Genomic DNA, 14,808 nt, shown 5'->3' with positions numbered 1-14,808 from the left:
TATACATACTAACGAAAATTAGAAAAATATTTTTGAGCGGGCGGTTTGAAAAAAAAGTACCCGCCGTTGGAGAAATATGTCAATTTTCCTATATTTTGACAAAGTTGCCAACTTTGATGAATTTTCAGATTTTTTGGCCACAGTGAATCTCGCTCATAATTAGCATGGGGTTAGTATACATACAAACGAACATGAGAAAAATATTTTTGAGCGGGCGGTTTGAAAAAAAAAGTACCCGCCGTTGGAGAAATATGTCAATTTTCCTATATTTTGACAAAGTTGCCAACTTTGATGTATTTTCAGATTTAGTTGCCAACTTTGATGAATTTTCAGATTTTTTGGCCACAGTGAATCTCGCTCATAATTAGCATGGGGTTAGTATACATACTAACGAACATGAGAAAAATATTTTTGAGCGGGCGGTTTGAAAAAAAAGTACCCGCCGTTGGAGAAATATGTCAATTTTCCTATATTTTGACAAAGTTGCCAACTTTGATGAATTTTCAGATTTTTTGGCCACAGTGAATCTCGCTCATAATTAGCATGGGGTTAGTATACATACTAACGAACATTAGAAAAATATTTTTGAGCGGGCGGTTTGAAAAAAAAGTACCCGCCGTTGGAGAAATATGTCAATTTTCCTATATTTTGACAAAGTTGCCAACTTTGATGAATTTTCAGATTTTTTGGCCACAGTGAATCTCGCTCATAATTAGCATGGAGTTAGTATACATACTAACGAACATTAGAAAAATATTTTTGAGCGGGCGGTTTGAAAAAAAAGTACCCGCCGTTGGAGAAATATGTAAATTTTCCTATATTTTGACAAAGTTGCCAACTTTGATGAATTTTCAGATTTTTTGGCCACAGTGAATCTCGCTCATAATTAGCATGGGGTTAGTATACATACTAACGAACATTAGAAAAATATTTTTGAGCGGGCGGTTTGAAAAAAAAGTACCCGCCGTTGGAGAAATATGTCAATTTTCCTATATTTTGACAAAGTTGCCAACTTTGATGAATTTTCAGATTTTTTGGCCACAGTGAATCTCGCTCATAATTAGCATGGGGTTAGTATACATACTAACGAAAATTAGAAAAATATTTTTGAGCGGGCGGTTTGAAAAAAAAGTACCCGCCGTTGGAGAAATATGTCAATTTTCCTATATTTTGACAAAGTTGCCAACTTTGATGAATTTTCAGATTTTTTGGCCACAGTGAATCTCGCTCATAATTAGCATGGGGTTAGTATACATACTAACGAACATGAGAAAAATATTTTTGAGCGGGCGGTTTGAAAAAAAAGTGCCGCCGTTGGAGAAATAAGTCAATTTTCCTATATTTTGACAAAGTTGCCAACTTTGATGAATTTTCAGATTTTTTGGCCACAGTGAATCTCGCTCATAATTAGCATGGGGTTAGTATACATACTAACGAACATTAGAAAAATATTTTTGAGCGGGCGGTTTGAAAAAAAAGTACCCGCCGTTGGAGAAATATGTCAATTTTCCTATATTTTGACAAAGTTGCCAACTTTGATGAATTTTCAGATTTTTTGGCCACAGTGAATCTCGCTCATAATTAGCATGGGGTTAGTATACAAGTTATGTACGGGGTTCCCGGGAAGCGGGCCATGTTGGCTGCTTCCCGGCCCGTGGGGAGGTTCGGACGATTAACTTCAGCACTGCACTGGTTGAAGGATGAAACTTGACTGATTTATTATTTCAGAAAGAATGCTTCGTATGACAAGTCTGCAAGTGTTGGTGCAATACGGCTAGGGGTGCCAGGCCGTAACTACCCCATCGTTAGACTCGAATCGTCTCGATTCGACTTTAAAAAACTGTTTTAGTTTTTTTTCTGAGTTCCACTGATGTGCTCGAGTTGCTGCGGAGTTCGTCCAAGGGCGGATGCCTGACGTATCGAGGACATCACATTCCCAATGACTGTTCCAGGCTAGACGGAGTCCTGACGTGTCGAGGGCCTCACAAATCTAGTTGTCTGGAGCCCCGGGATGGCAACAGGAAGGATTCCTGACGTATCAAGGATATCACATTCCTAGCATTTGGTTGATGCGGCTCAGGCTCATAAGAATTATGAGAATTTTCTGGTTTGATTTAAACGATTTCTTGCTAACTTGTCCTACCAAACTTAATTCTAACAGCGATATTCGGTGTACAGTTTCTTAGTAGCATCCATCAGAATTTTCGCAGGCTAAGGCTTTTGGAAGGGACAAAAGCACTTGGGTTGAGGTTGAGCTATGTCTGCTCTCTCCTCAATCACGGCATAAAACCCTTTTTTTTTTGTTCTTTTCGTTAACGCCACAATGATTACAAATTTTACAATTACAACTCATTCTTCATATCCATTACTACCTCTCCAACGCTGGTTAGGTTCGTTGGGGAGAAATTAGCCTGGTTGTTTTGCACGTCTGCTGCTTTCCCTAGACGTGGTTACCAAGCGGGTGTTGAGTGAATATGGTGGAAGTCTAAAAGTAAAAAGCGTTAGAAATATCAAATAAAAGAAGGAATGAAGATGCTATTGATTTTTTTTTTTTCGATGCTGTTTGCCTGCCAGTCCTCGGTTTCGGCTCGTGATTATCATCCTGATTCTCTATGGATCAAAAAGTATTGGTTAATATTCGATGTTTATAGTGAAAGTAAAAGACAGATAACAGTAGAGATAGACAACTTACAACAAGTACACAAAATGTTACACAGAAAATGCCAATACAACGACTCCTCCATCGTCAAACAAAGGTGCATTTTCTCTTTCAGCGTTATGGTAGTCATGATGCTGTTTTTGTGTATTTGATACTTATTGTAAAAGTAAAAGGCGGATGACAGTAAAGTAAATAGCTTACATTTAGTAAATAAAATGTTTAACAAAAATGCCAATGAAAATCTTCAAATTGGGGCTCCAATTGAGCAACACGACCATATGATAATATTGTGCGAATCGACCTCGGATAATTTGATGAAAACAGAATTAATTTAAGGAAAAAAATACATCATGCTTTGTAACAATTGCCCGTCCTTTTTTTTTTGTTCTTTTTTTTTTGGGTTAGGGAATTTTAAAAGTAATGTGAAAAAACAATGGTGAAAAATTGTCAAGCTAGTTCGTAATTTCAAATTACAAATTTCCAAGTTTGTAATACTGAATTACAAACATGAAAAAAAAAAAAATATTTATATTGAATGTAATCTAAGATTACGTAATCCTCGATTACAATTCACTTGTACCCTTTGTATTTCCATGTAATAATGGATTACAATAAAATTACACAACGTCTCAATTTTTAAAGTTTAATTTTTAGTTTTTAATTTTTAATTTTTAATTTTTAATTTTTAATTTTTAATTTTTAATTTTTAATTTTTAATTTTTAATTTTTAATTTTTAATTTTTAATTTTTAATTTTTAATTTTTAATTTTTAATTTTTAATTTTTAATTTTTAATTTTTAATTTTTAATTTTTAATTTTTAATTTTTAATTTTTAATTTTTAATTTTTAATTTTTAATTTTTAATTTTTAATTTTTAATTTTTAATTTTTAATTTTTAATTTTTAATTTTTAATTTTTAATTTTTAATTTTTAATTTTTAATTTTTAATTTTTAATTTTTAATTTTTAATTTTTAATTTTTAATTTTTAATTTTCAATTTTTAATTTTTAATTTTTAATTTTTAATTTTTAATTTTTAATTTTTAATTTTTAATTTTTAATTTTTAATTTTTAATTTTTAATTTTTAATTTTTAATTTTTAATTTTTAATTTTTAATTTTTAATTTTTAATTTTTAATTTTTAATTTTTAATTTTTAATTTTTAATTTTTAATTTTTAATTTTTAATTTTAATTTTTAATTTTTAATTTTTAATTTTTAATTTTTAATTTTTAATTTTTAATTTTTAATTTTTAATTTTTAATTTTTAATTTTTAATTTTTAATTTTTAATTTTTAATTTTTAATTTTTAATTTTTAATTTTTAATTTTGATTTTTAATTTTTAATTTTTAATTTTTAATTTTTAATTTTTAATTTTTAATTTTTAATTTTTAATTTTTAATTTTTAATTTTTAATTTTTAATTTTTAATTTTTAATTTTTAATTTTTAATTTTTAATTTTTAATTTTTAATTTTTAATTTTTAATTTTTAATTTTTAATTTTTAATTTTTAATTTTTAATTTTTAATTTTTAATTTTTAATTTTTAATTTTTAATTTTTAATTTTTAATTTTTAATTTTTAATTTTTAATTTTTAATTTTTAATTTTTAATTTTTAATTTTTAATTTTTAATTTTTAATTTTTAATTTTTAATTTTTAATTTTTAATTTTTAATTTTTAATTTTTAATTTTTAATTTTTAATTTTTAATTTTTAATTTTTAATTTTTAATTTTTAATTTTTAATTTTTAATTTTTAATTTTTAATTTTTAATTTTTAATTTTTAATTTTTAATTTTTAATTTTTAATTTTTAATTTTTAATTTTTAATTTTTAATTTTTAATTTTTAATTTTTAATTTTTAATTTTTAATTTTTAATTTTTAATTTTTAATTTTTAATTTTTAATTTTTAATTTTTAATTTTTAATTTTTAATTTTTAATTTTTAATTTTTAATTTTTAATTTTTAATTTTTAATTTTTAATTTTTAATTTTTAATTTTTAATTTTTAATTTTTAATTTTTAATTTTTAATTTTTAATTTTTAATTTTTAATTTTTAATTTTTAATTTTTAATTTTTAATTTTTAATTTTTAATTTTTAATTTTTAATTTTTAATTTTTAATTTTTAATTTTTAATTTTTAATTTTTAATTTTTAATTTTTAATTTTTAATTTTTAATTTTTAATTTTTAATTTTTAATTTTTAATTTTTAATTTTTAATTTTTAATTTTTAATTTTTAATTTTTAATTTTTAATTTTTAATTTTTAATTTTTAATTTTTAATTTTTAATTTTTAATTTTTAATTTTTAATTTTTACAGAACTCTTTTGGTTTTGGATATTTCGTTTCTATCGCGTCAGCGCGACGACCATGTCAAAGCATTTTCTGCTGACCATCGTATCGTTCAAATATCGTCTTCGTTCCTACGCGGTGACGACCGTTTCAAAGCATTTTCTGCTGACCATCGTATCATCCACATATCGTCTTCGTTCATACGCGGGGGGTTTTTTTTCTTCACTTAAATTTACGGCAAAATCTAATTTTGCCCTATACTAAAACCTTATAGCCTGTGTCGACTACGATTTCGCAATATCGACACAGGAAATTGCTGGTGAACCAGACTTTTTGCCCTAAATTTATTGCAAAATCTAATTTTGCCCTATGCTAAACACTTATAGCCTGTGTCGACTACGATTTCGCAATATCGACACAGGAAATTGCTGGTGAACCAGACTTTTTGCCCTACATTTATTGTACTAAAACTTAATAATTACTTACCTTAAGTCTCGGTAATTCACCGAGACGACCGACTGCGCCAGTTATGTACGGGGTTCCCGGGAAGCGGGCCATGTTGGCTGCTTCCCGGCCCGTGGGGAGGTTCGGACGATTAACTTCAGCACTGCACTGGTTGAAGGATGAAACTTGACTGATTTATTATTTCAGAAAGAATGCTTCGTATGACAAGTCTGCAAGTGTTGGTGCAATACGGCTAGGGGTGCCAGGCCGTAACTTACATACTAACGAAAATTAGAAAAATATTTTTGAGCGGGCGGTTTGAAAAAAAAGTACCCGCCGTTGGAGAAATATGTCAATTTTCCTATATTTTGACAAAGTTGCCAACTTTGATGAATTTTCAGATTTTTTGGCCACAGTGAATCTCGCTCATAATTAGCATGGGGTTAGTATACATACTAACGAACATGAGAAAAATATTTTTGAGCGGGCGGTTTGAAAAAAAAGTACCCGCCGTTGGAGAAATATGTCAATTTTCCTATATTTTGACAAAGTTGCCAACTTTGATGAATTTTCAGATTTTTTGGCCACAGTGAATCTCGCTCATAATTAGCATGGGGTTAGTATACATACTAACGAAAATTAGAAAAATATTTTTGAGCGGGCGGTTTGAAAAAAAAGTACCCGCCGTTGGAGAAATATGTCAATTTTCCTATATTTTGACAAAGTTGCCAACTTTGATGAATTTTCAGATTTTTTGGCCACAGTGAATCTCGCTCATAATTAGCATGGGGTTAGTATACATACTAACGAACATGAGAAAAATATTTTTGAGCGGGCGGTTTGAAAAAAAAGTACCCGCCGTTGGAGAAATATGTCAATTTTCCTATATTTTGACAAAGTTGCCAACTTTGATGAATTTTCAGATTTTTTGGCCACAGTGAATCTCGCTCATAATTAGCATGGGGTTAGTATACATACTAACGAACATGAGAAAAATATTTTTGAGCGGGCGGTTTGAAAAAAAAAAGTACCCGCCGTTGGAGAAATATGTCAATTTTCCTATATTTTGACAAAGTTGCCAACTTTGATGAATTTTCAGATTTTTTGGCCACAGTGAATCTCGCTCATAATTAGCATGGGGTTAGTATACATACTAACGAACATTAGAAAAATATTTTTGAGCGGGCGGTTTGAAAAAAAAGTACCCGCCGTTGGAGAAATATGTCAATTTTTCTATATTTTGACAAAGTTGCCAACTTTGATGAATTTTCAGATTTTTTGGCCACAGTGAATCTCGCTCATAATTAGCATGGGGTTAGTATACATACTAACGAAAATTAGAAAAATATTTTTGAGCGGGCGGTTTGAAAAAAAAGTACCCGCCGTTGGAGAAATATGTCAATTTTCCTATATTTTGACAAAGTTGCCAACTTTGATGAATTTTCAGATTTTTTGGCCACAGTGAATCTCGCTCATAATTAGCATGGGGTTAGTATACATACTAACGAACATGAGAAAAATATTTTTGAGCGGGCGGTTTGAAAAAAAAGTACCCGCCGTTGGAGAAATATGTCAATTTTCCTATATTTTGACAAAGTTGCCAACTTTGATGAATTTTCAGATTTTTTGGCCACAGTGAATCTCGCTCATAATTAGCATGGGGTTAGTATACATACTAACGAAAATTAGAAAAATATTTTTGAGCGGGCGGTTTGAAAAAAAAGTACCCGCCGTTGGAGAAATATGTCAATTTTCCTATATTTTGACAAAGTTGCCAACTTTGATGAATTTTCAGATTTTTTGGCCACAGTGAATCTCGCTCATAATTAGCATGGGGTTAGTATACATACTAACGAACATGAGAAAAATATTTTTGAGCGGGCGGTTTGAAAAAAAAGTACCCGCCGTTGGAGAAATATGTCAATTTTCCTATATTTTGACAAAGTTGCCAACTTTGATGAATTTTCAGATTTTTTGGCCACAGTGAATCTCGCTCATAATTAGCATGGGGTTAGTATACATACTAACGAACATGAGAAAAATATTTTTGAGCGGGCGGTTTGAAAAAAAAGTACCCGCCGTTGGAGAAATATGTCAATTTTCCTATATTTTGACAAAGTTGCCAACTTTGATGAATTTTCAGATTTTTTGGCCACAGTGAATCTCGCTCATAATTAGCATGGGGTTAGTATACATACTAACGAAAATTAGAAAAATATTTTTGAGCGGGCGGTTTGAAAAAAAAGTACCCGCCGTTGGAGAAATATGTCAATTTTCCTATATTTTGACAAAGTTGCCAACTTTGATGAATTTTCAGATTTTTTGGCCACAGTGAATCTCGCTCATAATTAGCATGGGGTTAGTATACATACTAACGAACATTAGAAAAATATTTTTGAGCGGGCGGTTTGAAAAAAAAGTACCCGCCGTTGGAGAAATATGTCAATTTTCCTATATTTTGACAAAGTTGCCAACTTTGATGAATTTTCAGATTTTTTGGCCACAGTGAATCTCGCTCATAATTAGCATGGGGTTAGTATACATACTAACGAACATGAGAAAAATATTTTTGAGCGGGCGGTTTGAAAAAAAAGTACCCGCCGTTGGAGAAATATGTCAATTTTCCTATATTTTGACAAAGTTGCCAACTTTGATGAATTTTCAGATTTTTTGGCCACAGTGAATCTCGCTCATAATTAGCATGGGGTTAGTATACATACTAACGAACATGAGAAAAATATTTTTGAGCGGGCGGTTTGAAAAAAAAAAGTACCCGCCGTTGGAGAAATATGTCAATTTTCCTATATTTTGACAAAGTTGCCAACTTTGATGAATTTTCAGATTTTTTGGCCACAGTGAATCTCGCTCATAATTAGCATGGGGTTAGTATACATACTAACGAACATTAGAAAAATATTTTTGAGCGGGCGGTTTGAAAAAAAAGTACCCGCCGTTGGAGAAATATGTCAATTTTCCTATATTTTGACAAAGTTGCCAACTTTGATGAATTTTCAGATTTTTTGGCCACAGTGAATCTCGCTCATAATTAGCATGGGGTTAGTATACATACTAACGAACATGAGAAAAATATTTTTGAGCGGGCGGTTTGAAAAAAAAAAGTACCCGCCGTTGGAGAAATATGTCAATTTTCCTATATTTTGACAAAGTTGCCAACTTTGATGAATTTTCAGATTTTTTGGCCACAGTGAATCTCGCTCATAATTAGCATGGGGTTAGTATACATACTAACGAAAATTAGAAAAATATTTTTGAGCGGGCGGTTTGAAAAAAAAGTACCCGCCGTTGGAGAAATATGTCAATTTTCCTATATTTTGACAAAGTTGCCAACTTTGATGAATTTTCAGATTTTTTGGCCACAGTGAATCTCGCTCATAATTAGCATGGGGTTAGTATACATACTAACGAACATGAGAAAAATATTTTTGAGCGGGCGGTTTGAAAAAAAAGTACCCGCCGTTGGAGAAATATGTCAATTTTCCTATATTTTGACAAAGTTGCCAACTTTGATGAATTTTCAGATTTTTTGGCCACAGTGAATCTCGCTCATAATTAGCATGGGGTTAGTATACATACTAACGAAAATTAGAAAAATATTTTTGAGCGGGCGGTTTGAAAAAAAAGTACCCGCCGTTGGAGAAATATGTCAATTTTCCTATATTTTGACAAAGTTGCCAACTTTGATGAATTTTCAGATTTTTTGGCCACAGTGAATCTCGCTCATAATTAGCATGGGGTTAGTATACATACTAACGAACATGAGAAAAATATTTTTGAGCGGGCGGTTTGAAAAAAAAGTACCCGCCGTTGGAGAAATATGTCAATTTTCCTATATTTTGACAAAGTTGCCAACTTTGATGAATTTTCAGATTTTTTGGCCACAGTGAATCTCGCTCATAATTAGCATGGGGTTAGTATACATACTAACGAACATGAGAAAAATATTTTTGAGCGGGCGGTTTGAAAAAAAAGTACCCGCCGTTGGAGAAATATGTCAATTTTCCTATATTTTGACAAAGTTGCCAACTTTGATGAATTTTCAGATTTTTTGGCCACAGTGAATCTCGCTCATAATTAGCATGGGGTTAGTATACATACTAACGAAAATTAGAAAAATATTTTTGAGCGGGCGGTTTGAAAAAAAAGTACCCGCCGTTGGAGAAATATGTCAATTTTCCTATATTTTGACAAAGTTGCCAACTTTGATGAATTTTCAGATTTTTTGGCCACAGTGAATCTCGCTCATAATTAGCATGGGGTTAGTATACATACTAACGAACATTAGAAAAATATTTTTGAGCGGGCGGTTTGAAAAAAAAGTACCCGCCGTTGGAGAAATATGTCAATTTTCCTATATTTTGACAAAGTTGCCAACTTTGATGAATTTTCAGATTTTTTGGCCACAGTGAATCTCGCTCATAATTAGCATGGAGTTAGTATACATACTAACGAACATTAGAAAAATATTTTTGAGCGGGCGGTTTGAAAAAAAAGTACCCGCCGTTGGAGAAATATGTAAATTTTCCTATATTTTGACAAAGTTGCCAACTTTGATGAATTTTCAGATTTTTTGGCCACAGTGAATCTCGCTCATAATTAGCATGGGGTTAGTATACATACTAACGAACATTAGAAAAATATTTTTGAGCGGGCGGTTTGAAAAAAAAAGTACCCGCCGTTGGAGAAATATGTCAATTTTCCTATATTTTGACAAAGTTGCCAACTTTGATGAATTTTCAGATTTTTTGGCCACAGTGAATCTCGCTCATAATTAGCATGGGGTTAGTATACAAGTTATGTACGGGGTTCCCGGGAAGCGGGCCATGTTGGCTGCTTCCCGGCCCGTGGGGAGGTTCGGACGATTAACTTCAGCACTGCACTGGTTGAAGGATGAAACTTGACTGATTTATTATTTCAGAAAGAATGCTTCGTATGACAAGTCTGCAAGTGTTGGTGCAATACGGCTAGGGGTGCCAGGCCGTAACTACCCCATCGTTAGACTCGAATCGTCTCGATTCGACTTTAAAAAACTGTTTTAGTTTTTTTTTTCTCTGAGTTCCACTGATGTGCTCGAGTTGCTGCGGAGTTCGTCCAAGGGCGGATGCCTGACGTATCGAGGACATCACATTCCCAATGACTGTTCCAGGCTAGACGGAGTCCTGACGTGTCGAGGGCCTCACAAATCTAGTTGTCTGGAGCCCCGGGATGGCAACAGGAAGGATTCCTGACGTATCAAGGATATCACATTCCTAGCATTTGGTTGATGCGGCTCAGGCTCATAAGAATTATGAGAATTTTCTGGTTTGATTTAAACGATTTCTTGCTAACTTGTCCTACCAAACTTAATTCTAACAGCGATATTCGGTGTACAGTTTCTTAGTAGCATCCATCAGAATTTTTGCAGGCTAAGGCTTTTGGAAGGGACAAAAGCACTTGGGTTGAGGTTGAGCTATGTCTGCTCTCTCCTCAATCACGGCATAAAACCCTTTTTTTTTTTGTTCTTTTCGTTAACGCCACAATGATTACGAATTTTACAATTACAACTCATTCTTCATATCCATTACTACCTCTCCAACGCTGGTTAGGTTCATTGGGGAGAAATTAGCCTGGTTGTTTTGCACGTCTGCTGCTTTCCCTAGACGTGGTTACCAAGCGGGTGTTGAGTGAATATGGTGGAAGTCTAAAAGTAAAAAGCGTTAGAAATATCAAATAAAAGAAGGAATGAAGATGCTATTGATTTTTTTTTTTTCGATGCTGTTTGCCTGCCAGTCCTCGGTTTCGGCTCGTGATTATCATCCTGATTCTCTATGGATCAAAAAGTATTGGTTAATATTCGATGTTTATAGTGAAAGTAAAAGACAGATAACAGTAGAGATAGACAACTTACAACAAGTACACAAAATGTTACACAGAAAATGCCAATACAACGACTCCTCCATCGTCAAACAAAGGTGCATTTTCTCTTTCAGCGTTATGGTAGTCATGATGCTGTTTTTGTGTATTTGATACTTATTGTAAAAGTAAAAGGCGGATGACAGTAAAGTAAATAGCTTACATTTAGTAAATAAAATGTTTAACAAAAATGCCAATGAAAATCTTCAAATTGGGGCTCCAATTGAGCAACACGACCATATGATAATATTGTGCGAATCGACCTCGGATAATTTGATGAAAACAGAATTAATTTCAGGAAAAAAAAATACATCATGCTTTGTAACAATTGCCCGTCCATTTTTTTTTCTTTTTTTTTTTTTGGTTTAGGGAATTTTAAAAGTAATGTGAAAACACAATGGTGAAAAATTGTCAAGCTAGTTCGTAATTTCAAATTACAAATTTCCAAGTTTGTAATACTGAATTACAAACATGAAAAAAAAATATTTATATTGAATGTAATCTAAGATTACGTAATCCTCGATTACAATTCACTTGTACCCTTTGTATTTCCATGTAATAATGGATTACAATAAAATTACACAACGTCTCAATTTTTAAAGTTTTTAAAAAAATTTAATTTTTAGTTTTTAGTTTTTAGTTTTTAGTTTTTAATTTTTAATTTTTAATTTTTAATTTTTAATTTTTAATTTTTAATTTTTAATTTTTAATTTTTAATTTTTAATTTTTAATTTTTAATTTTTAATTTTTAATTTTTAATTTTTAATTTTTAATTTTTAATTTTTAATTTTTAATTTTTAATTTTTAATTTTTAATTTTTAATTTTTAATTTTTAATTTTTAATTTTTAATTTTTAATTTTTAATTTTTAATTTTTAATTTTTAATTTTTAATTTTTAATTTTTAATTTTTAATTTTTAATTTTTAATTTTTAATTTTTAATTTTTAATTTTTAATTTTTAATTTTTAATTTTTAATTTTTAATTTTTAATTTTTAATTTTTAATTTTTAATTTTTAATTTTTAATTTTTAATTTTTAATTTTTAATTTTTAATTTTTAAATTTTAATTTTTAATTTTTAATTTTTAATTTTTAATTTTTAATTTTTAATTTTTAATTTTTAATTTTTAATTTTTAATTTTTAATTTTTAATTTTTAATTTTTAATTTTTAATTTTTAATTTTTAATTTTTAATTTTTAATTTTTAATTTTTAATTTTTAATTTTTAATTTTTAATTTTTAATTTTTAATTTTTAATTTTTAATTTTTAATTTTTAATTTTTAATTTTTAATTTTTAATTTTTAATTTTTAATTTTTAATTTTTAATTTTTAATTTTTAATTTTTAATTTTTAATTTTTAATTTTTAATTTTTAATTTTTAATTTTTAATTTTTAATTTTTATAGAACTCTTTTGGTTTTGGATATTTCGTTGCAATCGCGTCAGCGCGACGACCATGTCAAAGCATTTTCTGCTGACCATCGTATCGTTCAAATATCGTCTTCTTTCCTACGCGGTGACGACCGTTTCAAAGCATTTTCTGCTGACCATCGTATCATCCACATATCGTCTTCGTTCATACGCGGGGGGTTTTTTTTTCTTCACTTAAATTTACGGCAAAATCTAATTTTGCCCTATACTAAGACCTTATAGCCTGTGTCGACTACGATTTCGCAATATCGACACAGGAAATTGCTGGTTAACCAGACTTTTTGTCCTAAATTTATTGCAAAATCTAATTTTGCCCTATGCTAAACACTTATAGCCTGTGTCGACTACGATTTCGCAATATCGACACAGGAAATTGCTGGTGAACCAGACTTTTTGCCCTACATTTATTGTACTAAAACTTAATAATTACTTACCTTAAGTCTCGGTAATTCACCGAGACGACCGACTGCGCCAGTTATGTACGGGGTTCCCGGGAAGCGGGCCATGTTGGCTGCTTCCCGGCCCGTGGGGAGGTTCGGACGATTAACTTCAGCACTGCACTGGTTGAAGGATGAAACTTGACTGATTTATTATTTCAGAAAGAATGCTTCGTATGACAAGTCTGCAAGTGTTGGTGCAATACGGCTAGGGGTGCCAGGCCGTAACTTACATACTAACGAAAATTAGAAAAATATTTTTGAGCGGGCGGTTTGAAAAAAAAGTACCCGCCGTTGGAGAAATATGTCAATTTTCCTATATTTTGACAAAGTTGCCAACTTTGATGAATTTTCAGATTTTTTGGCCACAGTGAATCTCGCTCATAATTAGCATGGGGTTAGTATACATACTAACGAACATTAGAAAAATATTTTTGAGCGGGCGGTTTGAAAAAAAAGTACCCGCCGTTCGAGAAATATGTAAATTTTCCTATATTTTGACAAAGTTGCCAACTTTGATGAATTTTCAGATTTTTTGGCCACAGTGAATCTCGCTCATAATTAGCATGGGGTTAGTATACATACTAACGAACATTAGAAAAATATTTTTGAGCGGGCGGTTTGAAAAAAAAGTACCCGCCGTTGGAGAAATATGTCAATTTTCCTATATTTTGACAAAGTTGCCAACTTTGATGAATTTTCAGATTTTTTGGCCACAGTGAATCTCGCTCATAATTAGCATGGGGTTAGTATACATACTAACGAACATGAGAAAAATATTTTTGAGCGGGCGGTTTGAAAAAAAAGTACCCGCCGTTGGAGAAATAAGTCAATTTTCCTATATTTTGACAAAGTTGCCAACTTTGATGAATTTTCAGATTTTTTGGCCACAGTGAATCTCGCTCATAATTAGCATGGGGTTAGTATACATACTAACGAACATGAGAAAAATATTTTTGAGCGGGCGGTTTGAAAAAAAAGTACCCGCCGTTGGAGAAATATGTCAATTTTCCTATATTTTGACAAAGTTGCCAACTTTGATGAATTTTCAGATTTTTTGGCCACAGTGAATCTCGCTCATAATTAGCATGGGGTTAGTATACATACTAACGAACATGAGAAAAATATTTTTGAGCGGGCGGTTTGAAAAAAAAGTACCCGCCGTTGGAGAAATATGTCAATTTTCCTATATTTTGACAAAGTTGCCAACTTTGATGAATTTTCAGATTTTTTGGCCACAGTGAATCTCGCTCATAATTAGCATGGGGTTAGTATACATACTAACGAACATGAGAAAAATATTTTTGAGCGGGCGGTTTGAAAAAAAAAAGTACCCGCCGTTGGAGAAATATGTCAATTTTCCTATATTTTGACAAAGTTGCCAACTTTGATGAATTTTCAGAATTTTTGGCCACAGTGAATTTCGCTCATAATTAGCATGGGGTTAGTATACATACTAACGAACATGAGAAAAATATTTTTGAGCGGGCGGTTTGAAAAAAAAGTACCCGCCGTTGGAGAAATATGTCAATTTTCCTATATTTTGACAAAGTTGCCAACTTTGATGAATTTTCAGATTTTTTGGCCACAGTGAATCTCGCTCATAATTAGCATGGAGTTAGTATACATACTAACG

The 14,808-nt window shown here is 30.8% G+C and overlaps 2 long non-coding RNA genes across 2 annotated transcripts; both read right to left on the bottom strand.

Moving 5' to 3' along the window:
* Positions 1–1,693: 1,693 nt before the first annotated feature.
* LOC120422311 (uncharacterized) lies at positions 1,694–5,709 on the bottom strand. Its single transcript, XR_005606104.2, has 2 exons — positions 5,438–5,709; positions 1,694–2,610 (listed from the first exon to the last, which is right to left on the bottom strand). It is a non-coding gene; the product is annotated as an uncharacterized LOC120422311 (long non-coding RNA).
* Positions 5,710–10,296: 4,587 nt separating this feature from the next.
* On the bottom strand, positions 10,297–13,436 carry LOC120422310 (uncharacterized). Its single transcript, XR_005606103.2, has 2 exons — positions 13,170–13,436; positions 10,297–11,218 (listed from the first exon to the last, which is right to left on the bottom strand). It is a non-coding gene; the product is annotated as an uncharacterized LOC120422310 (long non-coding RNA).
* Positions 13,437–14,808: the final 1,372 nt, after the last annotated feature.

Source organism: Culex pipiens, chromosome 1 (genome assembly GCF_016801865.2).
Source record: "Culex pipiens pallens isolate TS chromosome 1, TS_CPP_V2, whole genome shotgun sequence".
NCBI classification, from domain to species: domain Eukaryota; kingdom Metazoa; phylum Arthropoda; class Insecta; order Diptera; family Culicidae; genus Culex; species Culex pipiens.
This window is presented reverse-complemented; position numbering and strand designations above follow the sequence as displayed.